This window comes from Bombus huntii, chromosome 9 (genome assembly GCF_024542735.1).
Source record: "Bombus huntii isolate Logan2020A chromosome 9, iyBomHunt1.1, whole genome shotgun sequence".
In the NCBI taxonomy this organism is placed as follows: Eukaryota; Metazoa; Arthropoda; class Insecta; order Hymenoptera; family Apidae; genus Bombus; species Bombus huntii.
The window spans coordinates 8,500,231-8,517,231 of NC_066246.1; the positions used below are offsets into that span (position 1 = coordinate 8,500,231).

Consider the following 17,001-nt stretch of genomic DNA (forward strand, 5'->3'; position numbering starts at 1 on the left):
TTTTATTAAACCCGTATAGAACGACGGATACGTAGAAATTCGTGGAAAATGGACCTGCCACCATGTTACGCGACGTTGTCGAATGTTTTAATTAACACGAGCACACACAGGAAGAGAAAGTTTGAAAGTAAAGAAAGTACTCACCAAAGAGGACCGCGTGTAGTCGCGTCACGTTGAAAGGGAAAAGAGTAATCGCGACAACAAGAAGAATCGGCGGGTGTAAGACGCGCGTGGCAGCCACTCGAAGAACTCTCGAGTCACAAGCGAGAGCGTAAAGAGAAAAAAAAGGAAACGGAAAGTTCGGATTCTCAGCGAAACGACGAGAAGTGTGCGCGTGATTGCGTGTCGGGGCGCGGACTGAACGACTGGGAGAGTACGGTCGTCTCTGGTTGTCCCACCCCATGCTCTCCTCAAACCATCCCCACTCTGCATCCCGCCATGAAGCTCCAAAGCTCCCCACGATCCCACACCCTCAACACTTCCAGTACCGTTCGTCGTCAGCGCCAACGCCCTTGCGCACTGGGGACGTCTACGAAACGTGGCCTCGTCGGTCCTTCGCCACTCGACACCTTCAATTTTACATTGCACCTTTCCCCTTCTTTCACTTTCCCGCTTTAATTATTATCTCCCCTTCCCCATACTCCGTCACGAATGCCAAAAAAATGCATTACCCCAAGATAATTGACCGTTAAACGACGTATAACAAGGGCTGACTGTTATTTATTTCCCAATGGAGTCCGGACGGAGCCGCATAAAGAGATAGCTTCTTAGTTTATGTTTGACGTTTTATTGCGCCGTTCAGACGTGCTATGTAAGAACTTACGAAAGATCTTAAGGGGAACTCGGAGTTTTTTAACTTGCAAGGTATTTGTAGGTTCAAATTAAAACGGCGAGGGAAGGACATTTTTTTTCTCGAATATACGAGAGTTTTTGTTTTATTAAGAAGTACGTTGTATCAGTGGATTTTGTAACTACGGTGTATAAAAGTTATTGCGTTAATACATTAGCTTTTTCTAGAACGATATAGTTTTTGCTAAGATAGTAGATATGTAAGAGAGGAAGAATATTTTGTAGTGAGACTTCGTCTTTAATGAGATTAACGAAACTTTTTACAGTTAGGATTGGATTGGAACAAAGAATAATAAGGAACGATAGTTACTACAAAATATGTTAATGCGATTCATAGAATTTTTCTCTCATAGAACGTATGATATATGTAGATGTACGAAAAGAGTCGTTCTTTGGAAAAGTTTAATTTGAAACCACCTAGACGATCTTTCAACCCTCGGAACTTCCAGATATATTGCAGTTGCTTTCTTCTTCGTGAACTTATGTGGCTTTTATCTCGCGTTACATCAACCTCCATCACAGTCTGTCACTTTCATTCTCGATCTACCTTTCACGAACTTGGCAAACTTGTGAACCGTTATGAAATTGTATACGTTTAAGCTGCCTACACTTTTTAGTTTTGCATTTCTTTTCTTCTCTTTCTCGAAGTAAAGAAAGTTCTTTTATTCAAATATTTTATAAAATTGTATGTTCCTAATGATCAGAACTGCGTAAATTAAGCAGCTACTGAAATCTAGTTTCCTTAATATCTATTGTACTATCTTTCATATGAATATCATTGTTATCAAATATAGCACTTTGAGAATTGTTCTTAAAATATTATTTGGCACATAAATTCGTACATTTTACTACAAAAGTTTCCATGTACCTTATAATGTACCCTATAAGAACTACTATAAAGGCGGAAAAAGAACTCCGTAGTATATTGACATAATACAGTTAGGAATGGCAAGATTGTACGAGCACAATTTTTTCCCTATGCATGTGTTTGAATATTTTTAACTATCATTTTACGGGAGTCTTTTATGGGATGTGTAAAGATTTTCACGAACGACTGTATACCCTTAGCACAAATCTATAATAGGTCAAGATTTTACTTAGGAATAATGTTAAAAGATTACTCGTCCATTTTGTCTGCATCATCGCTTAAATTTTTGTAACTATGACATAATGAACATGCAAGAATCCTATCGGTATTGTCACGATATAAATTTACGACTATAATATATTCTCAAGAAACATTATAATTCAACTGCGGTGCCACAATTCTGGCAAATCAAGTTGGCTTAACGTGTGAGAATATTTTCTTTGGAGTCTGATCGGGTCTCGAGATTACGTGAAAGGTCCTGTTGGACCGATGCATCTCGAAGGGTAAGTCGAGATTCCCGTTTTCTCATACTGGAATTGCTCGCGGTTAAAGTGCTATCAGTGATTCAGAGTTAGCGAAGTGTCGAAGATCGAAGAAGAAAATAATGGCGAGCGATAGAGGGAGGATAGGTCGAAATCCTTTTGAGTTTCGGCAAGTACAAGAACAGCAGAACAAGTTAGAAGTGTCTTATCACGATCCCAGATCGTGATAAAAGCAAAATCACTTCAACGATCGTGATTCGTAGGAAGATGAATTTGATGGTATGATTAATGTAGGAATAATTACATCATTTGATTATGTAATATATTAATTTATAATGGTATGACTATATTTAAAAAGATGTATCGATTATCATAGTCGTTATAGCAAAATATTTTTGCTGCAAACAATTATTAAAGTACATGAAAATGTAATAATACGTAGGAACAAGGTCGGAAGATAGGAAGTGGCAGAACTTCATATTCCAATTCAATTAATTCCTCTGTATTGATTTCTGATACGTAGGGCAGACATTATTGTCCATCATCTAAAAAGTAAGTTATATCAACGGAGGAATTTATTTAAAAATAATTATGCGTATATAAACCACAAGATTCTACAGAGTCACATTTTTCTCATAATATAAAAATATAAAGGTATAATAATAATATAAAGGTATATTCCAATTTATCGTTCATTTCTCTGTAAATAGAGGACTCATATTCTGCTTTTATTGCTAATACATTCCTATGTGAATTCGTGTAACACATATGAATACTTTCCAAATAATATTAATATGGAAAATGGAAAGGAAATCAATAACAAGAATAATCTATATAATTTTAATATTAAATTTAAAACTTAAATCGTTATTATCAGCAACGTTCAAATTGTGAGGTAGAGTATTGCATCCAGTTGTAATGCTTTCTCCGATCCACTCCGAAACTAACATTAAGCCAGCTTATAGATACAATTGAAGGATTTACAACGGCTGTGGGAGTACTAGAAATTCATTCATAGTCCTCTCAATACTCGCAAGGTAAAATTATTATCTTGAATGATTGGCTATTAATCGATCGACGTTAATCATCTTCGCGATGGTCTAAACTAATTCCAGGAAAAATATTTCTGTTACAAACCTCCGTGACCTAAACAGATATGGGTACATAAATAGATGTTGTATACATTACGTAACAAATTAATGAATTACTAAATAAATACTAAATAATCACTAAATAAATGTTAAAAATCAAAGTTCGAATATTTCGTAATATATGTATGTAAATCCAATTATTCTGATAAATACTTTTTCTTATTTTATCAATCATTTCTATCTGTTGAATCGACGTAAATGAATATCAATCATTTAGTTGCGTAAAAAATATACGACAACAAAATTGAAAGAACAGCTAGATATCAGTCGATTAATGATGTGATAAAAGAAAAACGATGGAGGTGGACAAAGGCACGCGTAAATAGACGATAACCAACAATAGGTTGGTCACCTCGGGAAATATATGAGAAACAAAGGCTGATGACTGGCTAGACGTATTGATTTGCTATTTTCAGAGATGACGATGTAGGTATTTATCTTTAGCAAGAAAGCGCCTTTTCTTCGCGGTGCTCTTATCGCTATCTTGTAGCTTGGCTGAGGCGTATAGACGAGCAGAGTGCACTCGCGAAGCTGGCACGCGTCGTTTCATTGTACGAGATGCATCGCATCGTAGCGTACAAAGATCACCTGATATGCACAGGGTGTCGTAAAAGAAGCTTCGTCACTTTGTTTTTAAATAATTTATAAACGAAATGTTACAAAAATGGGGATCGTATAATATTGAGTTATCTACGCTTTTATTACTATTAATCTGTATTTCTACATACTTTATATTTTTCCAATCTATTTTCAACTTACGCAACATACGTGTAAGAGTTTTCGAATAAAATTCATGCTTCCAAAGTATATTTCGCTGTATATCCTCTATCAATGGATATTTTTTACTTTATTGGATCATTCTGTCAATTATATGTGAAACATGATACCGGCCAAATGACCTCTTCCAGTTGTTTTACAAACGCGTGTATGTGCGTGCATCAATAATATTTCTCGTAACACGTTCCATATATTACTTGTTCAATTTCCTGACGAATATTGTGACTTTAATTGCTTTAAGTGTTGAATTATGGTTGGCTTGTTCGCAGAGATCTTTCCTTTTAAATATTTCCAAAGAAACAAGTCTACAACCATAAAGCCAAACGAATCTTTTTCAGTAGCTAATGAGTATGTCGATTTTAATCCTATTCTTGTCTGATAGCATAGTAGTAATCGTAAATCCGTTATTGTTCCCTTTGTATTTCGTTTTTTTTATTAAAACTTTCTACTAAAGCCTCGAGGGACTTTTATGCTTAATTATACCTGTACCAGAACGGACCGCTGACCGCAGAATCCAATTTGCAGAGGCGCCGGGATTGTTTAACGCTGAGCGTGAAGTAAATCGACGAAGACTCGGCGAAGTAACCGGAGAACTTTGACGGAAATGATACATCAAACTTGCATTTATAAACTTGTACTTTGTACGAATGTACCGCCCGAGTTAAAACTTTCGCAAAGACAAGTTGACGCGATTAGATTTGGAAAAAGTGAGATTTTCACGCGATACGAATGCGATAGACTCGTATCGACGACACTCGAACGGCTCGCTAATCGAAAACAAGTCCGAGCGAAGAAGACCGTTTTTTGATTATCCTAACGATTGATCTATGGCTGTCATACGATGGAAATTGATTAGGATTGGACCTTCCCGAAATCGTACAATCCTGTAAGTAACGCGACAAGTATGGAAGGAACGCGAAAGTAAAAAGCAGGAAGCACGCGTTGACACGGACGTCGCGACATGCAAACATCGAAAACGCGAACAACATCTGCAAAATTTGGCTGTTAAACACGGACACTTTGTATGTTTACGATAATGTGAAAGTATCCAAATGTAATATTTATAGGCGATGATGTGTGTGTATCTATACAGTGTGTCGCAACGGTCATGGTAAAATTGGCAAAGGGACGATTCATATGACGCTTTTTTTATATAATGCTTCGTTTTCGAGAAAATCAAGTTATTTGAAGAGTGATATGACGAAATTTTATTTCACATATACTATCAACGTTTTTATCACTTATGATTGTACTGTGAATGCTGGAGCATCCTGTACATAGAAGCAGTGCATTTTGCATCGCAACGTAGTCGAACTAATTTATAACAGGGAGCGTCTAACACGTTATTTGATCTGACGATTTTACACTACATTTGGACCAAATGTTGTAGAAAGAATCAGTCAGTTTAAGCAATACTTTATGAAAATTTAGTACATTCTTTATGAAAATTTAGTACCTTTATAAGAGCGCATAAGTTTTATGTTGAAAGCGGAGAAGCATTGTGTGTATCTGTCTTGTATTAGATTCTCGCAGAATCATAACACATTTGTATGTATGTAGCTGTGCATCTTTAATGCGTAGCAATGTTTGCACGAAGCGACGCGATCATGTGACCTCAATAAATCTTTCCGCAAAATATTGTTACAGCAACTTGTACCAATACTATTACACATGTATACGCGTCCTGTAGGAATAAAAAGGGTAGCAGGCGAGAAGCTACAACGAAAAATAAAAATCTTGCATTTACTAATTTTTGTAATATAAAATAGATACAATTTTTTAATGCAACAGCTACAGAAGGTATTTGCATACTGTTGTTGTATTTATTATATAGCATTCACTAATTGATTTATTATATATTAGTGTTTGCATACTAATTAATTAGGTTCGAGTAAAATTATGTTAGGTCCGATTATGAAATTTTTTACGATCTGATATTTTCCATTCGAATTCGTTCTTTTCATTTTAAATTCAAAATAAATTATTCTGAAAAATGCGATGCATTTTCTAACACGTATTTTGATGGATGGAAAAGATAACTGCACTCTGTCACTCAAGCAGGAAATTGCAGGCTATTACATGTTTCGTAGCAAAATTTTATTTTCAAATAAATGTTGATTTTTATAAAAATCTCTTCAATGTAAACTAGACTCGTTGGAATAATCCAGTTGAAACATTTTTCGCCTGGAATATAAGTAACATAGGGAAAAAGGATTAATGATTAAACTTTGATACTATACCTTGTTATAATCTATCACTGTCGAAATTTAACTTACATGGAATATTACATGGAATTTATATCTATGGTATTATATAGAGTGGCCTAATAAAAATAAGCACATGGAATATTTTTAGAATTGCAAACTGAAAAAAATATTTTTCGAATATTTATTGCGAATATATAGAATACTATATAAAATATAAAAATCAGTTCTATACGGTACGTTTTTGCAACGTATCGTAGTATTATATTTACGCGCAAATAGTGTGCAAACGAAACGTGTGCAATTACCAAAATTGCAGCTTTCGGTTGTAAACCTTGTCTTTTTGGAAGATATATTCTGACATTTCGCCAGGACTGCGCATAGCTTTATCAAAGATTGAATGACAAATATACCGATACTGGGTTGTCTTCGGAGAAGACTCGGTTTACATCCGGAAGCTTCAATTTCGATAATTGTATTATATGTTGTGAAAGCTTTAGATGTGTGGCTATTTCTTGAAATAGTTTATGTGTTATTACTTACTTGATACATAATTCTGGCGATACACAAATAATTTCTGTTCTTTAATTAAATTACTACAATTTCAATTTAAATTACATTACCGACAGAAAATAGTTATGTGTCAAAAGTCAAAAAGAATGTTGTTTCATGCGAATGTTTATCGCTGCAAGTTGTAGATAACTTTGTATACGGGGTGTCCCATAGGTTTTCATACAAACTTTGATATCATGTTCTACAGTTAGAAATGGTGCTAAAGTTTCAACAAAAGTCTTTAAAAGTTTTATCAAAAGGCTATAACAAAAGTATAAGTATACGTGAAGAAACTGACGATGGACTTATTTTTAACACAATAAAGAAAAAAATGAATAAATAATATTTATGCTATGTAAACTAAGTCATAAACCACATTGGAAGAAATGAAACTCTATGAGATACTCTGATATAATTAAATTTATGAACTGAATGCAACCCTTCACAAAGAATAATTACTGAATTGTAATAAAATGGAAAACTTAATCAGTCTCTAAATAATGAAAATAATTAAGGGATTCAAATTGTCTTTGAATCATTACCTCTACAGCTGTATTTTACAAACAATAAATACCGAGTTATTTACTTCATCATGGCTATAATCAGGTGGAGTGACAAATAAAGTAATTATATGAACAATGAGCGTCTCTTTTCGTCAACTGAATTTAAATTGCAAGTAGCATTAATTATTCATTAACTAATTTCATCTTAGTTACTGGTATATCATACACGTGAATCTTTTTATCATCAAAATATTTATAGCTCCGATGAGTGATGAAAATAATATGGCTCACAAAAAAATAGAAATGATTTTTATTTTCTGATATTATTAATCTAATATTATTTTGAACTTTATTATTTATTATTTACTGATTGAATTTACAACTCCTGTGAACTGAATATTATCATCTATGATAACAAAAAGACGAAAGGAAATCGATTGTACTTACAATCGAATGAAGTATTACTTATATTACTTTTTATAATCGGATTTCTAAATCCTGAGATTATCGAACGGAGACTTTTAAAGTTTAATGAGGCTTAATCGAAACTAATTCTCAAGTTGATACCTTTACTCAATTATAAACGTAACAAGTCATTACCGTTCCCTGATTAGTCAAAGGGAATTTCTTACGGGAAGTTCAATAGTTCATGTGCCCAGAAAATTCAATTATTGAGCTAACTATAAGTTTGGTATGATCTTCCCAAACCTAAGCTTCCAATAGCAAAGCATTTCATCTTAAAGAAACAATATCATTACCTACTTAATTACGTTCACAGTTACTTTCTTAGGCATTTACTAATAATATCATATTAATATTTTTTTCGTACTAAAATAATCAATTGTGTATGTTAATATCTTGATACAAGAATTTTACAAATTTGTTGCTGTCCTAGAAAATTATTCTTTATCATATTTCAGTGTGTATTTAAATATTTCATAATTTATGAGAGCGTCGTTTTTTTAATAGCTTATCGTTAATAATTTATGATTTTTTAAATATATATCTCGTGCCTGGAAATAATACTTAACAATTTTTATAATACACTAAGGTGAAAAGAAAAACTGAAAATATTAACATATTAAAGGTTCTGTTCCTAAATATGCCTGATAATTAATTTGTAATCCAAGTAAATAAATGTTTCTTACACAGTAGCTGAAGACAATTTAAGGATTAAAATTGTTTCCAGCACAGACGAGTTAAGAATTGAAATTATTTCCAGCACAAGCTGGTTAAGAATTCCTTTTTACCAAAACATCTTCGGTATTCCAAAACTATTCGACTGACGATTGTCAGAATGTCTTTTTTGAACGAAGAAAATGTTCGATATTCTTAAACAACAGCTAAATGTTCCAATGAAAGTTTCATGAAGTATCAGATAAGGACATTTTAACCAGCAAATTCTTTTAATCGTATCTAGGTCAAACAACGAAGAATTTCCGACGTGACGATCCCTTCTGATAGAATCCATCAGAATTGTGTTTGTCGTGTATTTCGAACGAAATTAAAGTATTTTAATTAAATCGTTATTCAAGCATACTTGCCAATTATGTGCAAGATTGTTTTAATAACTGGGCCATGTTCTAGTCCCTCGTTCTAAGTGAAGATTAAAAAATATTGCAAGAAAGATTTTTTCTTGGTTTAAAGAAACTTTACTACTTTATAATATACCTTTTATTCGATAGCATATTACCATATATGCAAGATACTACCGCGTTTTGTTTCTTATCATTTTTAAATTATATACTATAATTATAATAAATATTTACTTGTTTAAAGTATAATAAATATTTCATTGGTACTAAATTCAATCATTATTTCACTTATTTTGCTCCACTCGGCGGTTCACAATTTTTTTTAGCTTAATCAAATAAACCATCCTTTCAAGTTCCTTTCTATTTCTTTTCTTTCTCTCAAGCTCTTCTCATTATATTCGCAACAGATATGACAGATTATGATATTTCTTGTGATACATTTCTGTAACTGTCATTGAATTGTAGTTAATACATAACCGCATATTTCACGAGTATCATATAATGACAATCATAGCAATTCCAGGTATAATTATCAATAACACTCTCTACAGTTAACGAGTGTTTGATTTATAAGAAGTTGAAAAAGTTGAGAAATAGCGTAGAAATAAATTAGGCAAGCGTTCCTGATGAGAAATTTGAAGGATAAGCTGCAAAGTAATTTCAAATGGAATGAAGTAATTTATCAAGTTGAACAGAATATAAACTCGAGGGAATAAATCCCATTTGTGGTTTTCGAACTTACTAGGCCATGCTCGTGAAATGAGCATAATTAATAACGTAATATTTCTAATTAGTTCCATGAGTAATATATAGGAAATATTAAGGCAATACAAATCAATTTCTGTTAATCAACTTGTTTCAGGACGCCGATTGAAAGTACATTTTTAATCGCGATTGCATGCATGCAATAAATGATTTCTCCTGAAGTTATAAATTACACGTTTGAGTAATAAAAGTATCATACAAATGTTGCTCGTGTATTATTAGATTGTTGCGAATGAAATGGCAAAGTTCGTAATAAAACCGTCAGTGTTCATAGCTTTCTTTAGAGATAATAATTAATCAAATTATGATTTACCGAATTCAATACGTTTTAACCATTGCATAACAGAGTTACAAAGTTTAGTTGATCGTTATTGATAACTTTTTAGTGTATTTTTTATATCTATATACCTGAATGCGAACTTCTCACATCAGTGGCGAATTGTCAAGAATCTTGCTGAGAACTGAATTAAAAAATTAAATTCTACGATCTTTACACAGAGAAGGAGAGGAAGAGAACAGAGAAAGAGAGAGAGAGAGAGAAACAGAGAAAAAGATTTTAGTTTCTTCGAACGGTTGTATATAGATATTTGTATTACTTTAATCTCCGGATTTAATTAATTTAATTTTACCGCTCAGCAAATATTGGGATGATGTGTAATACAAATCGCAATTTGGATTTGCGTGGTATCTGAATAAATATCTTATTTTAACTAATAATCTTTTTAACCAAAATAGCTAGCTGACTTGAATGGTAAATATATAAACATTTCGTTCTTTTCTAAGTATAAAAGTATTAAATACATAAACCTTTCAGAATTCTCTCAATCGTTGAAACAAGTATAAGTATAATATACAATTACTTTTAGATAAAGGGTCATATTAAAGTACATACTTGACGAAAAGATAGCTTTAAAGTTGATATCCTTAAATACATTTCAGCTAGAATAGAAATTATTTCATGTATTGTTTCCGTTTTTCTGCTAGAATAAAATTATATTTTAAACGAAAATGGTATAAATAATGTAGCAAGGTTGAAAATTAAAATGAAATTAATAAAGTGATAATTAAAACAGTTATATATATAGGAAATGGTGATTTTGAGAATAGAATCATTTCTATAGTTCCGAGTTTCTTGTTCGGTTTGTACTCATTGTCCCTAGTTCTTGGACTTTAATGCAAGACGCTATCTGCATATAAAAACATTTAGGATCATTAATTTTCGAGATAGATGCGGCCACAATCTATTGTCATTAAGTTCACTCCAATGATTTGGAAGGCATTCGATAAGCTACTCTTAAATGACATTTGGCTAACGATAAGAACTTCCATTTATTAAAGCATTCGTCCAAGTACTCAAAACATCAAGAATATGTAGAAAAGTTTTCACACCGATGAACTTTACAAATAGGTTTCAGACAAAACATAAAACGTATAAAATCTGTATTAAAAGTGTTATTCCATTCACACAAAGTATTTAACGCTATTATAAAGATTTTGCCTCGTTTTAATGCTAAGGACAATTACATTCCTATATTATACTATAACGAACAAGCACTGTACGAGTCTTTACGTATATTCCAAGTTTTTCCAATCAAATTTCGTTACTACGAGTACAAACCAGAAAAATATTATTTGAACATAAATTTACGTTGAAAGTTATATCTTTACAAAATACAGAGACAATACCAACAAACTTGCGATCATTACGTCAGAAGAAAAGAGTAGGTGCGCGATCAATATGTCCACTAGGTGTTAATATCCTATTTCAAAATGTTAAGCGTATCGATTTTGCTTTGCCGTAATGAATCCACCACCTCTTCGTATCAGTTCACCACATGCTCTTTCAAAGTTATCAACACATAAAATTCGAATGATGCGCAATCAAGCAATATTGGGAATCCAAGTATTGTTCTGCTTGTACTCTCTATTTTTATGATAATTGTTTAATAAAACGGAACGTTCTGTATATGTAGGATGAGATAATAATTTTATCTATTTAAAATATCTCCACCATTTCTACAGCAATATGGGGAAATATTATTTCTAAATATTCTATGGTATCAAGAAATTCGAAGTTTACTTTTACTTTTACTGATGTACGCTGTGATGATAACAATTGAAATACTATTTTTTATTGTACAATTGCTATTACATTTGGTATAGAACTTTAGGGTACGATGTGATTCGAATTTAGGAGTTTGTATAAAACTACCTGACCTCGATCGTGTGTGCGAAGAGACGGAGAAAAATTGATAGTCACGCTCTTCCCGCTTGACAATTAATATAAACTCTCGAACTCCTCGACATTACCCTCCCTGAGAAAGAGATAAGGGAGAAAAGGAAAAGATTTATTTCGTTCGTGCTTATTGCCATTTCGTGTATGTCTTTACTCACGGATCCAGAATTAGATATGTTAGTTGATCGACATGTTTCTATCTATCATTGCCAATCACAGTTGTGCATGGTCCGGTATATTGTATGATGATTCAGTATATTGCACTGAAACTTGATTGGTTTCTTCTGCATAGCTGTTTGGGTATAAATTCGCCTATTTCTATACGCGACTGTTATCGTTCGGATAGCCAAGTATCTATCTCGTGCAGAAACCTCTGCGCAATATGGCCTTTCCAATTGCGGTTCTGACATGTGGTATCTAGGATATTTTGAGTACATACGTTTGCTACCACATCCACTACACTTCGAACTATTCCACTGATTTTGTTTTGTTTTCCTCGAATTGTTCCATGGAAAGAGCTTTTCCGTTATGTTGTATTCTATCTAGCCTTGTAATTAGAATTGGTTTCTTATTGCTGTTGTAACATTTATATACACAAACAGAGCGACTAGTGATGTACTCAAGAAACTTTGCCAACGAGTTCAGAGGTCAAGCAACAAGTTTGATCGCTAAGTTTTATTTAATTTTTAATTTTCAATATATTTAAATTTATCTATTAAAACATAAAAATCTCATCATACAGTAATAATACAAATTCTATCTCGAAAAATTTGATATGGTTACTAATAATTTAATATTTCTTATATCACTCATTTTGTAAAATTATATCGATATCAGTGTAGTATACATATGCAGAATGAAAGATACAAATATATAATTTGCAGTTCTTAGGTACATGAATGAAGCTCCTTGCATTATAGGTTTTAACGACAAAACATAAAATTTTATCGTTACATTTTTTCCACACCATGTTCTCTGGTTGTTTTTCCCCGGTAATTCGGTTTACTCATTAGATCTTCCTTACCTTCGGGTCATACAAAGTGAAACAAGAGAGTCGTGCTTTTCTACTGAGAAAGGCAGACCTTAAGAAATATTAGGAAGATGAGCTAACTAACTACGAAGCTTTAATGAAACGAAGCGAATACTAAGCGAACGGTATTCAAAAGTCTTGGAGTGAAATTTTACCCTCTTACATTCGAAATTATCATTGAAGAAAAATAGTTAGGTATGCAACTTCCCTTTGTAAGCAAATTCCCTTTCATTATATTTCACAATACGACACGCAAAATAGGAAACTTCAGATTTATTATATAAGAGGATTTATTGTACATCCTACTTACGTTGTTGAAACAAAGACTCCACTTCAATCTTCCAGTAAAGTAGCGAATAGTTGTAAGTAAAAATATGCGTCACATAGAGTTACTTCTACAAGATACGAAAAATCGATTGTAGGAGAGCGCTAAAGCTAACAAATTGTTAACTTGATTGCTCATATTGAAATAAAATGCTTAAAAAAGCTAAGTTTCTAAGTAAAATAAATAAAATTCCATGTTCCTGCTAAGCGTACCTGCCATAAGTATTTTATTAAATTAAACACTATATCATAGATTATGTTACTCACGTAAACAAATATACATATGGAGTAATAATCTGTCGAACACCTTGATGTCCGAATATTAAATGAATCGTTGTATAAACGAATGGACAAAAACTAACATATTATACACGTACGTATAAATACGGAATCATATGATATTGAAAATCTTGTAAAAGCGTAACGTTTTTTTCAAAGTTGGCAGTTCTAACGCGGTGTGCTATAAAGCTCTCGACTGGTGTACCACTGACTAACGCGCTCGTTGAAGTGTGCTTCAAGCCGCGTGCCTTTGATGCAAAAGACGTTGGAAGCTGGTTTCCGGGGTGACGGGTTTCAAGCTCCTTTTTTAGCGTTTACCGTATTATTCGCCGAAATACGTACACTCCTCCGACAGAAAGGAATCCTTTTCCCTGGTGTATCCTCTACATGCTCGGCTAAACATACTAGTCCAATCCAGTTCAGTCTCCGATCCTGTTGTCCGTCGCGATTCGTATGCCATTCGGATTTTCCGAAACACCGGTAGCGAATCGCTCACGAAAAATAGGGGACAGCTTTCTAAAAGAGGATTATTATGATTCAGCGCATTACCATACCGACTTATACAACTATGCGTTGCGTGCGTTGAATAACGATTTCAAGCACTAAAACGCTCTGAGTTTTTACCTCGATACTTGGATCAATCGGTGATCACTTTTGTTCGGGCAATTCCGATGATCGAAAGCTTCTGAATAATGGAAAACTGTGTGAATAGTGGTAAACGACTGTGGCAAAAATTATAATTGTACCTATAATTATTTTTACATTGCATTTCGCAAAATTTCGTGGGAAGACAATAGTCGATTAAACTTTGAATAATGAAATATTTCTTAGTTTAATGTTAATATTTCAATTCTTTTATAATTTCTCTAATAAATCACATTTATTCGTATTTTTTTTATTACATTCGTTATATATGATTTATAACGTGAGAGGAGAAGATGATCGATGCACCCACTTTGGATCATATTGTTGCGTGTTGCAAATTTCCTCTGGGTTTTGGTGCATATATTCCGCAGTGCTTGCCAGAAATTATAATTTGACCCTGTTTCGCTATAAGATATACTATATTATATAGCATATGATTAAATGATTATTTTCCAGGCAATTCCGGGGATTCCAAAGGCATGTAATATCACATATCAAACTGTATATTCGCAGTCGTAGCAATAGCAACAACATATTCTATATTTGTTTATTTAGCGTCTCGACGAAGAAAGGTTTCATTACATTTCAACACACCTTTGCAAGATGAACAAAATAAGATGAATATAACAAGTATTCTCGTAAGTACTGTGATCAATTACAACTAAAATTCCTTCTTGCTATTTTTTCTACTAACTTTTATTCTTAAATACTCTCATTTTTCTTCTCTGTAAATATTAAGGAAAAAATAAGAAGAAGCGAAACGAAAGGTTGTTGCAATTGGTATAAATTTGTTCAACTTGCTGTTATATCCAGTTGCATATTTTGACATGCCATCATCGTTAAGACAAAATCTATAAACAGCGCAGTTAACCAACTAATGGATGACCTACTTCCCAATAACGCGAGAGAAAAAGGATAAAAAAACCTTTTATCGACTTCGAGAACGGTGGAAGGAGCGAAAAACTGCAACGATAAAAATGCTTGTTCTTATGCGACCATATACAGTTTCGATCTATATGTGTATAATTTGCGTAAAACAAAGTTTCTGTACAGTAAACGTAATTTTTGTGTGTTTAAGTGAAATTAGTACGAATGACTTCTCCAATGAATAATACAACGATATGACAATAAGGACTCGTATAGCTATAAACAACTTGAACAAAATCTTAGAAGTGCCTCAACTTGAAGAAAATTCAGTTTATTACAAAACATGTCCGTTAAAATCGAATAACTTCGATTGAATTAATTAGAACATTACTTCAAAATTTAATTAAATCTTTACTATGTTTCCACAAGAAAGGAAAATACTTATACATATAACGGTATAGATTTAAAGTTAATCTGATCGAAATATTTTACAAAATCAAATAAAATTTATTTTATCAGCAAAGGATAGATAAAAATAACTATAGCTGAAGACTTATAAGTACCATCGTTCATATTCATATTTTAACTCCTACATGTAATCATAGTAGATTCTAACAAAACTTAAATATACAGATGCGAAACCGGCGCATATGTAACATACATATGTGACAAACGATTTGAATTAACAAAATCATTCTATATAAATATTTTATGTACGTAAAAAAATGACGATGCGCGCTGTATTGTATAATTGGATGTTGCATTACAATTTTATTGAAGTTCGTAATCTTCACTAAAACGGAGGCATTTGAATTTTTGATATAGGCAAAATTGGGACGGTGAATTCTGTTGTTTAAACGCTGACTCTTAATTCGTTTTTCATTTTTCTTTTTTCAGATAACCCAAATTCCTAAGAGGATTTCTTCGGAACACGTTGAAGCTTTACATCATAATCGGGTCTCATAGAAATTCGAAGCAAGATACGATCAATGAAGATTCCGGGTGGCATAAACGTGCCCGAGAATCGTGCTAACCGGTACAGAGAACGTGTCAGATATCTGTTTTGGACAGGCAGCAGAATCCATCGTCTCCTTAGCTATCATCCGTACTAATTGGCTCCTTGTTTTCTCGGGTCTTGGTTTCTATTGACTGAGAAGATGGCATATACTGCAAAGAACTTAGTACTATCTTCACTTCAATGACAAAGTTATAATCAAATACTTTCGTAACCTCGGAGAATTGTATTTCCATAACAAGCAACAACGAAATTGTGAAAATTTGATTAACGTATACAATTCTAATAATAATGTATACAAAATTCTAAGAAAAAATTACAATATAAAGATAATTATATTTTGTTCATTATTTATGCAATAGTATCAAGTATATTATATATATATATATATATGTTTAATTATTCATTAAGTTAAGTAAGCAACTTCATTAAGAAAAATTTTCAAAAAAAGAAAGGCAGAATTTAATTTTGCCCTTTAGGAACGTCAATTTAATGTTATACTACTGAAATGATAGTACTTCTCAACAGGTTATTTATAATATGATTATTTGATGTGTGTAAAATGTACATTATTCGTATTCATTATTTATACTATATATATCATGACAAGTATGTATTTTCTATGCAGCAAGCACGTGTTGTAGACGAAATTGAAATCATTCCATCAACCACCAAGTATTCAGCATCTCCAAGCCACGTGCATATCTAAATTGAATTCTCAACTGTGTCTCCGGAATGTATAATATTCCCAGAATTAATCATTTATTCCACACGACTGGAACTCTTACAACGAACCGCATAAAACTGTTATAGGTATATACAAGATCATTTTGAATAACATTTATGATGCAAACGCGTTTCAATACTAGCAATTAACACGAGAAGGAAATTTGTAAATTAGTAGAATTGTTTTATATCC

General features: G+C 32.7%; 1 protein-coding gene and 1 long non-coding RNA gene across 2 annotated transcripts in view; both read right to left on the reverse strand.

Annotated features, from left to right (window-relative positions):
• The window catches only part of LOC126869248 (uncharacterized), an 87,693-nt gene extending 87,317 nt beyond the window's left edge, over positions 1 to 376 (reverse strand). Inside the window, exon 1 of the long non-coding RNA XR_007690862.1 lies at positions 145 to 376. This is a non-coding gene — a long non-coding RNA (uncharacterized LOC126869248). The remainder of the gene's footprint in view (positions 1 to 144) is intronic.
• The window catches only part of LOC126869238 (Kv channel-interacting protein 1), a 178,251-nt gene that overhangs the window by 127,092 nt on the left and 34,158 nt on the right, over positions 1 to 17,001 (reverse strand). The window lies entirely within an intron of this gene.